General features: G+C 41.9%; 1 protein-coding gene across 2 annotated transcripts in view; it reads left to right on the top strand.

Annotated features, from left to right (window-relative positions):
- LOC110974185 (prickle planar cell polarity protein 3-like) overlaps positions 1 to 14,405 on the top strand; it is a 60,320-nt gene that overhangs the window by 13,641 nt on the left and 32,274 nt on the right. Inside the window, exon 1 of one of the 2 annotated variants that reach the window (XM_022225630.2) lies at positions 10,156 to 10,397. The exons of the other annotated variant lie outside the window; for it this stretch is intronic. The gene's annotated coding sequence lies outside the window, so the exon portion shown is untranslated. Of the gene's footprint in view, positions 1 to 10,155; positions 10,398 to 14,405 lie in introns of those variants that run through there. 2 annotated transcript variants of the gene reach the window in all.

Raw genomic sequence — 14,405 nt, 5'->3', positions numbered from 1 at the left:
ATTACAAATGGATCAAATGAGTAGACATTGGTAAGCCAGCAATTAGTTCTTGGTCATTCTCTCGTGGGATTGGCCTATTTGTCTTCCCCCACCTTCCCTCCCAGCCGTTTCTGATGGCAGGCCGAGCCGGTCTGAGCGAGCCCCCAGTGTTGTCTCACCCAACCCTCCCAAGCCTCCTAGCCGTCGGACCAATAATTCTCCCTCACTCAATACCAATTTCAGCAATTGCCCAACAAACCAGCACCAGAGAATCCTTCCCTCCAGAGAGACACTGTAATTTGATTGTTCCAGACCAGTACAATCATCACGTCACATTGGAGGAGGGGTTTTCCAACTGTCATCTCTTTGGCAAAAGTGCAGCGAACTTTCCTTTGTACTTTTTCGCCACGTACACACAAAGTGCCCTACAGAAACAGAAAAAAAAAACAGCAACAAGGTGAAAAATTAACAGAAAAACTTTTCAGTGGAGTGTTTGTCTTCATGCGTCATTTCTCGTAGTGTGGGTTTCCATTATTTTGGCCTTAGCTCCTGCAACAGAAGGGCAAACTTGATTAGTATTTTGTTGTCTGGCAGTAGCTGCACGCATCATATCCGTCTGCCATCCATTAGAACCAACAGTAGTGTGTGGAGTCAACAAACACCGCTCACGCACCTTGCAATTTTCACTATCACGTATCTTTGAGCCCTAGGGCAAAAAAATTGAAGTGGCTCTAAAACAAACTCCGCACTTTTTGTGGTTGGGATTCTCACCTTTTCCCAACTCAAGAGTTGACACGATTATTTTGAATGCTGGATTGTAATTAAACTAAGGTCAAAATTATTGGCGTGCATACATCTAGGTGTCAAGTTTTCACTGGCAACTCAGAGACAACTACCTGGTGAGTGTGCTTTGTAAAAACTAATCGATCCGCAGGTGGATTTTCAGAACACTTTTGTGAGACTTCTTTGGGAGATCGTGCATCAAACTGAAGGTTGCCCACTGCCAACTTCATTTACCGATACGTAAGACTCTTGTGTGTATTGCAGTGTTGTCGAGGGAAGTTTATAGAATGAATGCCTTTAGCCTGAAAACATCAGTAACACAGATACCCTAACCAAGTGTGCAATTCACTTTGAAAATCAGTTATCTTTGAATCTTGACGAAGCAACTCAAGAACTAGCAACCCACTATTTCCAAGTGTTGCTTTCTTCCACGATCCATCCATCCAGTAATATGACAACTGTACAAAGGGTGTTCAAATTTTGAAGCCATGGGTGTCACTGTCAAGTGAAGATTAATACAGTTGAAGAAAGGCTTTTCTTTTGAGACACCAGTATTTATTAGAAAGCCACAGAATTGGAATTATCTAAGGCTATCACCAGTTTTACTATTATCTTTGGTTCCGGCTTAGCACTGACAAAAAGGTGTAACGCGCTTTTGTATTTTTTCCTCTTTTGTGTTTCACCTGTGTATAATGAACAGTATTGGGCTCATCAACTCCAATGTGCATTAATTATGCATTACATAGAAATTCCACTTAACCAGACGGAAAGCCATTTTCATAGTTTCATTAAAGTTTGGGAATACTCTGAACCGCAGAGAGTGACTTTCTAGCCGTCATGTGAAATACTTTAAATCCCCCATCACCTGCAATTTCAGAATCCTCCCCCAGTCACGCAAGCAGATAAATAGTCCAATGATTTATGTGTAGGTTAATAAAAAAAAAAAAAAGAGTCAACAACAGGAAAACTAGCCATGACAGCACGTTCCTTGAATTTTATATCGGCAGTTCCCGATTAGACTCTCGGAGGCTCCTGAATGGCTAAGGTACACATGCACTTGAAATACGTAGTTTGTTACCACGCGACAGGTACCGATTGCCAAAGTGTTGAGTTTCTGCGGGTTGTCACTTGCCCTCGCCTCTACAAACTCAAGAAGAATTAACAAGGCTGTCGACAAGTAAACATCATGCCTGGAGAAAGAAAGACGAGACACAACACAGACAGGCGCTGTCCCCCCCCAAAAAAAAAGTGGTCAGAGGAGGACATCTGACTTTGAAGGTCTCCCGTGGTGAAGCAGTAGAGAAAAAAAAGAGACCTCCAGCGTTTCACAAAAGGACCGGCCAAATAGGTCCTCATCGCATTCCTCCTTCTTTATTTCTTCTACTTCATTGGCTGGCAGAGGTAAAGGACCTAGATATGTCCGAAATTCTTCAGCGGCTGTGCGGCACGGGCCGGCAGGGGCCTTTTGATGTCCTGAGGTTGGGGAGCGGGTTTTTTTTTTTTTTTCAAAGTGGGGGGGGGACCTTCTGGGGTCCTGTAGTGTCTGCAACAAAGCCATCCAGTTCCAAAGGACAGCTGCTTTTGGAAAAGGTGCACAAGGCACTACTGTTTGGGCTTTGAAATGTGATGGTCATACAGGAATCTGTTACTATTGTTCCATGTTTATCTAACCCACGTTGACCCCAGTTTCTCTTTTTCCCAAAACCTCCTTTAGAAACGGAACAGGGAAGAAATTCAGAAAAGGAACAGGGAAGAAATTCCACATCAATGTTTTCAGCATGTTAAAATCCAAATACGTGTTTGTATATACACTGAAATTTTGCCAGCTTTAAATTCTTACGCATTGAATACAAAGTGTGAAGAAAATTTTGGAATCATTACAAAAATTAAATGCAATTTTTTGAAATGAAAAACAAAATTCATTAGTTTTTACACAAGTGTGGAATAGGGAAGGTTTTTCCTTTCGTTGAATAATCTCTAAATTCAAATGCAAAACTTTTACTACAGATTTCAGTTCCTCTAGCTATAATTGCTTGTATTTCCTTTTGCTGTGTTCTATTTGGCTGGAACCTTTTCCAAAGTAAGCTTTAAACATGTGTTTACTTATAGTACTGTATTCACAAAAAAAGTGTCATTTGTCAAGTACTGCACACAGGTGAACAATGCACAGTGTAAATGCTAAACTGTTGTTACACCAGCCCTACACTTTATTTGCTTGTGTCAGGGAGAGTAGCTCTTTACCCAATAAAAGGGCACAGGTTGAGGTCATTTATTATCCCGATGAGTTCATTTATAAGGATCATGAGCAAATTAGACTCGTGATTTATAGTCAGTTTCCCCAAAAGTGGGTGTCCACAACAGGGGGGGGGTTGTTATGAGCCCATTGTCCGGGGCCAGGAGAAGAGGATGGGTGGAGGGCTTAGGCCTCTACTAGTTCCACAACAGTAAATCCTCTCATCTCAGGGTGGCATTTAATGCCTGGAACACAATTGTGCCCTAACTTAGAAGCTGCAAGAAGAAAATTCTCTGGTTGTCTGTCCTTTTAAGAAAGGCCAGACTGGGCTGACTATGGGAGGGGGGGAGTGTGAAGGATAGTTGTTGCCTCTGGCCTCTTGGCAAAGATCTGGTCACTGACCTGGTTATGGATTTATTTAACTCTAACCCTCTCAAATCCTAAACTTCTCTGAAAGGATGTGGACGACATGCGCAACTGAGGTAGATACATGTTTACAGGTGGAGCTCAGACACTGTGCTGTTTTGGACCCGATGCCCCGGCAAATTTAAAAGAATAATGTGCTGTTGGATTCCTGCGTCATGGAAATGTGTGGAGTTGGAGATTTCGAGGAGTAGAGAGTTCCCAGCAAAACAAAAATTGTTTAAATTATCTATCTTTCTACTGCATCCCAAAATTTGTGGTTTTGAAACGATGATTTCTTATAGTGCATGAGATTTGTAGACTGTTTCAGGCAATTGGGGAAAGAAAATTGATGTCATTTACCATATGAGAAAGTCATTTTCTACTCCTTCATTTGGAGAGTCCAAGGGGACAAGTCAAGTATTTTTGGAATTCAAACTGGACTGGAGCAAATCTGTCGGCTTTCAGATTTTGGAACTAGGATGAATATCCACAAGATTTGGAAATGTTAATTGTGCATTTTTCACATTGAAAGGTGTTTGTAATGAGTACATGTAACTTAATTTTTTACCATTGAGTGTAATATTACTTTTATATTAATTGCCTAGTGTGTTTCAAACATCTGTGATCTGTTTCGTTGAAGAAAGAAGCCATAAATAGGATTTTTTTAGGTGAATCTAATTCCATGTCCTTTCTCTTTGTCTGAGCACCTCAACAACAAAACAAACCTTTTAAATATAAGAAAGATTTTTCCCTTGAGAGCTGTTTGTTTGCTTAAAGATTACTTTTTCCGAACATGTGTCAAGATGAGGGCAAAATGGCTGACACATTACAACCCGCAGGTTCATCAAAACCTACACCCCTCCAGCGTTTCATTCCATACAGGAGTCTAAATAGATCAGACAGGCCTGAAAGCAAGACCTGAATGGATCCCGCTGTAAAGTTCAACATATCCTCTTAGGGATGTTCATACAACATCTCAAGGATTATTTTTTTCTCTTTTCTGAAGAGGGAATCTTTTTGTGGTCAGCGTGTGGGAATCAAGAGATTTCACCTTCAGACAATTGAAGAGGGGCTGGAGGACAAAACCCAGGGTAAACTGGGAATCAACAGCATAAAAGCCCAGGGGGGGGGAAGGCTGGCTCTGTTTGGGGTTGAACAATTCAAGGAATCACAAACTTCCAATTATCTCTTGTTTACAGGGCGTCCCCGATTTCCTCTGCCATTGTTAAGGCACATTGTGCACAGTGCCTTGATAAGGAACGATGGAGGTAGTTATTTTTTGCAGGAATTTGAATTCCGGGGGGGGAGGGGATTGTGCTAAGTCTGAATTCCGTGGGTTTCTTTTCACTTTGCGCAAAAATTTGTTGGGGGAGATAAAAATCACGTTTCCAAGGTCAGAATGTACTGTACGCATATTTGTGACTCTATATTCTGACACTTTTGACAGTTGAGTGTTTTCTTGAATGCGATTGCTGCCGTTCTTAATTTTGAAAAGGATTTTTTACACTGATTTGTAAAGTACCTTGAGTCTGTCTTTTTCCTAGGAGGTTTGCTAAACTGAAGATTACTGTATAGTGAATACCCACATACTCTTACTCCTTGTGAACTACCATTTACCCCAAAATGGTTCTTTGTATCTCCTGGCAGTGTATTGGGCACAGACCTGTGCTCTATCTTTCAACGCAGAATGCCTGTTTAATTAATTGGAAAGAAAATGGTAGATTTTATGACCCCCCTATTTGAGTAACATAAAACTCCCGGGGTGTGCATAGAAGCCCAGATGATGCAATTTTGACCCTGACCTCAGTAAGATCGGCCAAGGGTCTGTCATCAAGATTATGAGGCTTTTTCACCCAGCTCTAAAAATGTTTCATCGAGATGGGGACTGTGGGTTTAATTCACCCATGATTGATGCCAGATACACTGCATATTACTGGTCCATTTTTTTTCATACGGTGTTAAAGGGGCCGTACATTCAGACTGTGGACTTTCTGTACATTTGGGGTCCAACATGCGACATTTTGCTGTCCCTTTTTCACTTGACCTGTGTGATTTGACAAGGGATGTATCATTGAAATTGACTTCAAACCATATTTATTTGTTTGGCAGGTAATTTGCATTACTTAATCACTCTTGAAAATTAAAGAGTGTTCTGTACTTCCAAAATTGTAAGCCAGATTTAACAGAGTAGAGACTGGAAAAAACTTGGACACCAAATTTTTAGAAAGACTCATTCGCGTATGATTATTTGATGTGGTCCTGTCCACTAAGTTTTTTCTAAGAAATGTAAAGATCTGGAGACATTACCTTTTTTTAAAATGTACGCGTTATTTAACCCTTTATGTATTTTAATCCTAGGACTTGTTTGCTAAAATCTATTTTAAATCATCTAAAATCTCCTACAATCGTGCAGACTCTTCCAAAACCCTCAGTGTAGTTGTGAATTTTGAAGGACCCTCAGAGATTGACGCCAAAGAAGTAAGTTGCAGAGCCAGAATGCGCCTGCTTGGAAGATAAGCTTGCTCTTATAAAACCAAATACATGTACAGTGAGTACCCAGTTAGGAGATCTCAGTCTACATGTAAGAGGAAATTTCCTCAGAATTCTTCAACATGAAATCGTTCAGTTTGTTCTTCCTATTCGTCCGTTCCAATTGGAATTTCATGTCTGTACATTATTCTGTGGAAGTATTTTAAAACTTCACTGCAGGTCTCATTCCCCTATAAAGATCCTCCCCTTCCAGAAGGATTGCTCCTCAAATCTACATCGGCACCGTCTGAGCAGATGTGGCAGTTCAGTATCGTGAGGTTGAATTTTTTTGCAATTAGAAATAGATCCTGCTCTGTGTACATAATGGAATTCTGTGCCGTCCACTGTTTGACATTTGGAAGGAGAAATAAACAACCTAGCATTTTTTGGGGGGTCTTTTTAATCCATGAATTTTTGTATCATCGGTTGTCATCAACTGTCGAGGTTCCCTCTGATGGAGTTTTTTTACCCACTTTGAATCTTTAATTGTGGAATAATATCAAGTTAGGAGCATTTCAATTCAAAAAGGCATGAAAACACGTCCGGGCCCATTTGTCTTGCTCCTGAGCACAGAGTGGAAAAAATGGAGGTTGAGAACACGCTACCCGTAAGCATTACATGTAACTCTGGCTGGTTTCAACCCAAATACTGTCTGCTCGCCGATCAATCGCACACCATAGCCAGATAATGTCTCACCTCATTAAATTTGCAATACTCGCGCGTTTGATATGATGCGGCCTTGAACCTGTCCTGCCGACCTACCGTGTGCATCACTCACGCAAGAGGCTTTTTCACACTTTTTGAGAATCTATGCAACTTGAAAACGACAGAGGTGCTTCCGCAGTGACGGCTTTGCTAGGTTAGACTGAAGAACTTGGCATTCCATCTGCCAAATTATTCCAGCTAGATTTGAAATCACTGTGATATTGTACCATATGCTGCCTGAAAAAGGGAGTGAGAATTGTCAAGCTTTGAAAGCATAGGGTCCACTGTTCTCTTCGTGATCACTCTGGTACGTCCTTTCTTCATGATATAAAGATATTGGATCCCGTCAAGTGCAACAGGTGCATGCAGTATGCCAGTGCATCAGGAAGAGTTGATTAATTCTTATGTAATAAAGCCAGTTATTAATACTTCACATTCTTGAGTCATTCCCGTTGCAGACACGTTTTGTACTTGCAATTATTTCTGGTCTATTGAACAGACTGCCAGTATCTTGTCAGACGATTACTCACCGCCCACGAATGCACCTGCATTTTATGAAAACTTTTGAAATCCAGTATTCTGGCTGATCGGCCATGATCATGAATATTAATTTCTGCTGTGTGAAATGTTTTGTTTATAAATGACATTCTAGTTCATGTAAACAAATGGGGAGCCTTACGACAAAGCTTGTCAAAATTAAGTTTTGTTTGTGCAAGGATTCTGGCCGGTTAGGGCCAAAATCCCAGACGATCATTGCAACTTAGACAGCCATCTGTTTATTAACTGGTGAATGGATGTACGTGTAGGTGAGGATTTTTGCAGGCCAGGAATTCCATCTGACAGATGGCGGGTGATGAAACACTCCAAGACAACACCGGGTCGGCCCAGGAAGCTGAACCATTTCTGTGTCGTCAGGATTAAAGACTTTCCTCCCTTTTTTCTGTGTTCCCGCATCTTTAACGGTGTGGCATTTAGCCCCACGCCACTGGTACATGTACTTGTATTTCTAATGTTGGGCTGGAGATGTCCCTTGCCAATAAGTCTATGAATCACCGGTTGATCCCAGCATCGGGTCTTTTGTGTCCCTGTAATCAGGCTTGACTTTGAAATTGAAGTAGCGCTATCTAGGAAAAAAAAGAAAGTGAAAAAAAAAAGAGAGAGAGAGAGAGAAGGAATGATGCCGGACAGGAAATATTGATGACATTTATCGCAGGTGTGAGCGGCGTAAAACTGGGAAATGCGGCCCTTTGTCTGGGCTGCTTTTTTTGGCGGGGGGGAGGGGGGGTGAGTCAAAGTAGGACGACCGATCATTGATGAAAGGCAAAAGTAGGGGATGAGACAGTCAGCGGGCGAGGCGGTCTCCTCTGATGGTGTCATCAGAGTTCATTTGGGTCGCTGCGAATAATGACCAGAAAGAAAATATATTCCATTACGGTAATATCGGGAATTGATCACCGGGGCCTGGCTAACATGACATTTGTGTGCCAATGTAATTCCGGCGGTTGGGGGAAGTAAGGGGGGGCCAAGGAGGAATGCATTGTCGGAGAGGTGTTGCCCAGGCGCGACAGACTCCAGCGCTCAATACAGGACGTGACATGAAATACAAAGTTCACTTCATGTGTGCTTCAACCCATTGATTTTTCCCAAAAGGGTCTATCTTTTTTTTTTTCCTCTTTTTTTTTTTCTTTAAGTTTTGTAGTTTTGGTATGGCCTAAAGGACCAGTTAGGAAACATGACTCAGGGGTCGGTGCGCGTAAGGAACAAGTCCTGGAGGATAATAGGCTATATAACTTTGCACAGGGGTCACCTGTGGTCACTAGATGTCAAAACCAACTATTGAGAGAGGTTTTTTACTCAGGAGTTTAATAGCCCTCTCCACCTGTATGGAATTCCTTATGGTGGGTACACAATTAAACCGACTCCAAAGGGGTTCGGGGTTAATGTGTCCATAACTTGACTCAGCACGTACTTGAGAGGCAAGAGCATGGTACTGTCCAGATCTGGCCATTTCAGCCAAAGGGCTTTCACCACACCTCTAGGGGTGTTTGGCAATGACCCGGGTGTCCGGGGTCCACTCCAACTCTACGGGGGCTGTTTCTTTTGGTTACTTTTCTTTTCCTCTTTTAAAATGTAGATAATGGAAAATTTTCGAAGGCTCTTTTGTGAGGAGTGCTTAGGGTCAAACAGTGTTTGTGTCAAGTTTGTGATTAGATGGGCAAAGTGTCATGCAAACAATTGCTCTGTACCCTCCCCTCCCCACCCCCCCCCAAAAAAAACACCTGCAGCAAAAGTGTCTAGCCATCTGCGTCAGGTGTCTGGTGAGGTGTTTCCAGGCATGCTTGGTGCCTAGGAATGACTCCAGGTGTGAAGCGAGTTGAGGCAGCCCATTAGTGCATTTGTCGGCATGTACTGAGCTACATTGAATGTGGTAGCTCATTAATTTACTCGGTGGCAACACCGGGAGCCTAACATGAGTGTCAAGTCAAATGAGGCCGATTCAAAGAGGTATGGAGATCCAGCTGAACAGTGTCAACCACTTGTCCAAATTTGGTCTGGTTTTCATTATTTGTATTTTCAGAATGAGTCTTTCCTCTTACAATGCTTTCTGCTTCCCCCTGCCCCAACGAGATTACCTTGCATGTACACAGATCATGTATTTACAGTGTATATTGTGAACCATGTACGTGTACCATAATGTACACTAATGTGTAGCAATTCACAACGTGTTCTGCATGTTCATGTAGGCCTTGGAAGTTTTATGCCTTATTCTGTAATTTTTAATACACTGTAATTCGACCAGAACTTGGTAAGCAACCAATGACAGCACTGGAGTTATAAACAATTTATAAATTTATGCAGTTCTTGGCTTATTCGGTGACATTTTCTATGGAGAACATTCGTGTGGCTATTTAAAAATGCATGTACTGGTACCAGGAAAACATCAATCACGTTGCCTTGGAATTTGGCATGGAACTTCATTTTTAGTCCAGTGATGTGAAGGTGTGTGTCACAGATGAGGTGAACAAAAGAGAAGGACCAGTAGTTTTAGCAAGCCTGTGAGATATCCTTGTCATCTCTTGTAGTTCAGCAAGCCCCTGCCCATTGTTTTGTTGCTTTTGTTGCATGTGAAACCCATACCCCCATGAACCCTCAGTGCTTCACCCATTGCATTTGCCGAGGCCAGACCAGACGTTAAACAAAAGCTTTGGTTAATCCCCTGGCCTTGGACAAGGCTGTCCCCCCACAACCCACCTGTAGTCCTCCTAATCCCCACAACATACAGTCTCTTTGTCTAATCCCCCTTTTACCAGCTCTTACAAGTACAAATCAAGGTCTTAAATCCCTCATTAATAAGAGCTTCTCATCTGAGCCTGTGGTTCAGCCTCTTTCCATCCCTTCCCCCCATTTTACTGAATGGGCTGCACTTGATTTGCATATGAGATGCACTCATGCATCAGACTGTTCTATTGTGGCAGGGATGTCTTGGAGGTGAGTCACTTGCAGGTGCTTTCAACTTGTGGCGATTTGGTGGCACAAGTTGGATTGAGGAAACAGTTTGATGTTTATCAGCTGGGGGAGGTACATGTGGTGTAAAAGGAAGCCTTGCACTTGGTTGCGTTGGGCGTACAATCTGCCTTCCATCCATGCACAGTGCCGAAGAGCAAAGGAAATGCATGAAATGCAACAGGATTGAAATCCAGGGATCAGGACTTTTTAATTGTGATCTTTCTCCGCACCTGAAGATCGCTGCATCCTGATATTGGTGAGTTTGTTGCCATGTTTTATTAAATGTGAGTGAACTTCTTGTTGGGAGTGGTACACTTGGGTTTCAGTGTTGGTTCCATTTTCTCTGTTTAACTTGTAAGTTTATGGGGTTTAGTTGAGGTGTTATTACCCTGAGACATATTTCGTACTAGTTGCTGTTATTTTAAAACTGCTTCACGCTGCGAAAAATCTTCCTTCGAATTTTGCTCCAGAAGACATTTTGAGATCTTTGTCATGTTTGTGTGCAATTTACAACCGCACTGTGTCGGTGTATTTCTCCTAATCTGCATTCCTAACATACACGGTTCCAAGAATCAACATTCACAAACACTGATAACCACTTTGGAAATGCCTTCCAACACAAATCCAACTGTATTGATGACAGTATTTTTTCCTCCACTTCATTTCATGAGGTCATGCTGTTCAGCTTCCACAAGCTTCAAGTAGCATCAACAAAGCGTCAACAAGTTACTCAAACACATTTATGCCAAAAAATTATATATACAATATTAAATGGGCATCTAAGGGTACATGTATTTATCATATTCACTATATCACATTTATATAAAATGATATCTGAGCATGGAAATTTGAGTGACAAAGTCGGTTGTGCTCCTGCAGCCAAACCGGTCGCCGTCTTGTTTTCGCGTGGATGGCAGAGAAAAGAAAGATGGCAGCCCCCTTACATTCGTTTTCCTGCGTTAATCTGGAATAAAATTCCCTGTTTTTCTTACACAGTGGAACGTGTTAGAATCTGTATAATCTGATAAGACCACTTGAAAACCTTTAGAGGATATTTTCAAGTTGTTGATGCTTTGTTGACGCTTGTTGATTCTAAATAGCACTATTGCATTTCATGTATATGTATAAAGCTCATTTCTGATTTTTACAGTATGCTGTTGAGTGTTGTGGTCAAAGGCATCACAACTACAATGTTGCCCAGTTTTTGGAAAGGTGTTTAACATAAAAACAAAGAAAGAAGAGTTTTGTGGCTGCATGGAATGCGTCACCGGCATTTAGGACAGGAACCACACACATTGCATGCAATAGCTTGAATACTGCAGCGGTACCAAATTATACGGTAACTCATTTTCAGCCCCTATTTTGTTGTACCGGTATGCGGTAGGGTCCAATTCCAGTCAGGCTCTCTGACTGTGTTGGGCTCTGTGCCACGGCCTAAAAATTAACGTGATGCAAGGTAATTCCCCCCGACCGAGAGGCAAATTAACCGGCCAAAAGCTGATTATAATCCATCACAGCTTACCGCATGCATGCGTGCCTTGCCCCCCTTCCAAATAGCTACACTGTGTGTTGGTGCAAATGCAGATGATGTGCATACTGGTAGGAACTGTGGATGCATTGAGGGGTGAAGTGCGTACCCTTGCTGTGTGGTTTTATGTACAGCGTACAATATACTTTACATATGGAAGGTTTCCAACACATGCCTAGACATTTTGGGGTGGCAAGCATTATTTTTTGGTACTTGTTCTATTTTTTGGCAATCCCTCAGGGGTGTTACCAGCTTGTACTATGTATTTTGTCATTTTCTATGTCTCTGTTTATATGCTTTGTTGTTTGTCGTCTCCTTTCTGATGCCTGAGAAATGATAAATGAAATGAATGAAAGGAACTTACCGGAATTGTTGGATATTGTCTAGCTTGGACGGCTTATGAACTTGGCATGTTAAGGAGTTTTTGAGTGCTCACGATTTTAAAAATTCTAAATCAGTAGGGTTAATAGAAATGGAAGTAAATTGTTTTGTGTACCAGTGCATCGGAATATTGCTGTACGCTGGGAAGTAATGCCTGATAGAAAACATCATGCAGCCTGTACATGACCCTTTGAGTTTAAACGGGGGGGGGATTTTTTTGGCTAGCTGTTTTGTTGTTGCAATGATTCCAACGTGCTGACATTTGATACTCATAGTTGACTCGTGTAGACCTGATACACTCTGGAATATTCCGCTATCATGCTGCATTATGGCATTCACTTCAACATGCACTTTGTGGCACGTCAAAGTTCTGTATATCTCTCTCCATATCACCCGCTTGTACGGGGCATATTTACATCTGCACTTGTGCAGATGCAAGATGACATGATTTCCCGGCGCGAGTCAAATTTCAGTTTGTACATGGGTTACTGATTAATTCTGTCCCCCCCAAAAAAAGTCATTTATTCTCCCCTTAAGTCCAATTGGTTTGAATAGTGACAGCTGACAATTCCTGGCACTGGTAAAAATTTTGTTTTCCAACATGGTTTACAATTACATCACTGCCTTCTTGGTACTGATCAATAAATCTCTCTGCGATAAAGAGGTTTCTTGGGTACATATACATGTAGGATCTTAAGTATTACTGGGCATGCACAAAAAAATGTTTGACCTTCCCTCTCTTCCCAAATTGTCTTTTCTTTCATCCCTCCCCGATTGCTGGCCCATTGTTGTCTAGTGGCATATTTCATTGTCACCCATGTTCAGAAAAGTCCAGTAAAAAAATTGGTCTCATTTTGCAAGCGATCCATTAGTATTAAATTCATATCTGTCCATATGGCGATTATTCTCCTGTCATCTTGAATTTATCGTCAGCCTGGCTGTTGGTGCCTCTTGGCAGTCGTTTTGCCCAGGGGCCGAATGTGGTACTCGGCAGAAAGTTAATATCTGTGCCGAAATTGCCCACGGACCCGGAGAAGAAGAGCAGGAGGCACGCAATCTGGCCGAAATTTCATGACGGATTGGTGCCGCAGCGTGGCCACATGTTGGTACATGGAGTTGGCGCATTAGGGAATCCATCCGCCGGGATTATTTTCCCTTAATGCATGGCCACGCCCCTCCGGCCAGTCTGAAATTCGTCATCAGGAGAAACTCCTGCATTGTTGTGTTAAAGAGCAATCTCTTCTACATTTTAGTTTTTTTGGTGGGGGGGTATTTACATGTAGTATTTTGGTCCAAATGTAAAATTTGCATGTTGAGATTTTTTTCTAAATTCCTACTTAAATATGTAAAACTTTCTGCGTCAGTGGACATGCCACTTTCACAACATCCTGAAATATTTACTTCTGTGTCTCACTGAAATTCGTTTAGCTTACAAGTGCCCATTTCTCATAAAAGTCAAAATGCAGGGTGTGAGTTAAGATGTCTTATGTGTTCTGCTGTCTGACCCTTCTTTGCTTCGCTGAACTGTTGTATAGTGTACAAGTACTCTTTTTCAGAGACTGGCTCTTAAACTTCTATTTGTTGACCACATCTGATATGTAGATCTGTTTAATGAAAGCACCAGTCTGCTTTTAACAAATGTTCACCCAACATTTGTCTTGTCCACAAAAAGTAAAAATTTTTAATTGATAAGTCCCATCCCCTCCACACAAAAAAAAAACGTTGAAGTACTTTCCCTACTCTTGTTTGCCCCCAAAACAACAGTTTCTCTCTGTCCCTTCTCAAAAAAGCAGTTCGTGCCGTCCTTTCCTTCTTGGCGATTTCCTTCAGCTCCATTTTTCAGATCTCATTTGAGCGAGCGTTTAATAGTGTTTTCTCATTTTTCTCTCCCCTCAACAGCCCACACGCCCGCTGTGTGTAGTCACTGTGTACATATCCCCGGGCTATTCCACACTTTTGCTATTGTGTCAACCACTACCAGAATTCCTTTCACCCCTCTCTGTCCTTTTTTTTCCCCCTTTCTTTACTGCTGAGTCTGTGGACATTGGTTATTCCTCCAGAGTATTCTCGGGCTACTGCTCTCCCATGATACCCATCTCAAAACTGGAAAAAGAGAAAAAAAAAGGGAGGTAATAGTCTGCTCCACTGTCCAAATATCCCTAGCGTGAGAAGGGGGGAAATGATTTTTTTTTTCTTGTGTGGCAACACCCAGGCACTGACTTCAATGTATGAAATTCTGGCCTGGTACTGGTGTCCTGACAGAATATTATTTGTTTGTGGTGTTCAATTTCAGGTTCTTCTGGGTTTTTTGTCATCTGTGTTGACTTTGTTGAAAAGTCATGGATATTGTATTTC

Source organism: Acanthaster planci, linkage group LG04, assembly GCF_054643075.1.
Source record: "Acanthaster planci isolate LZ-2023a linkage group LG04, COTS_SCS, whole genome shotgun sequence".
NCBI lineage: Eukaryota > Metazoa > Echinodermata > Asteroidea > Valvatida > Acanthasteridae > Acanthaster > Acanthaster planci.
This window is presented reverse-complemented; position numbering and strand designations above follow the sequence as displayed.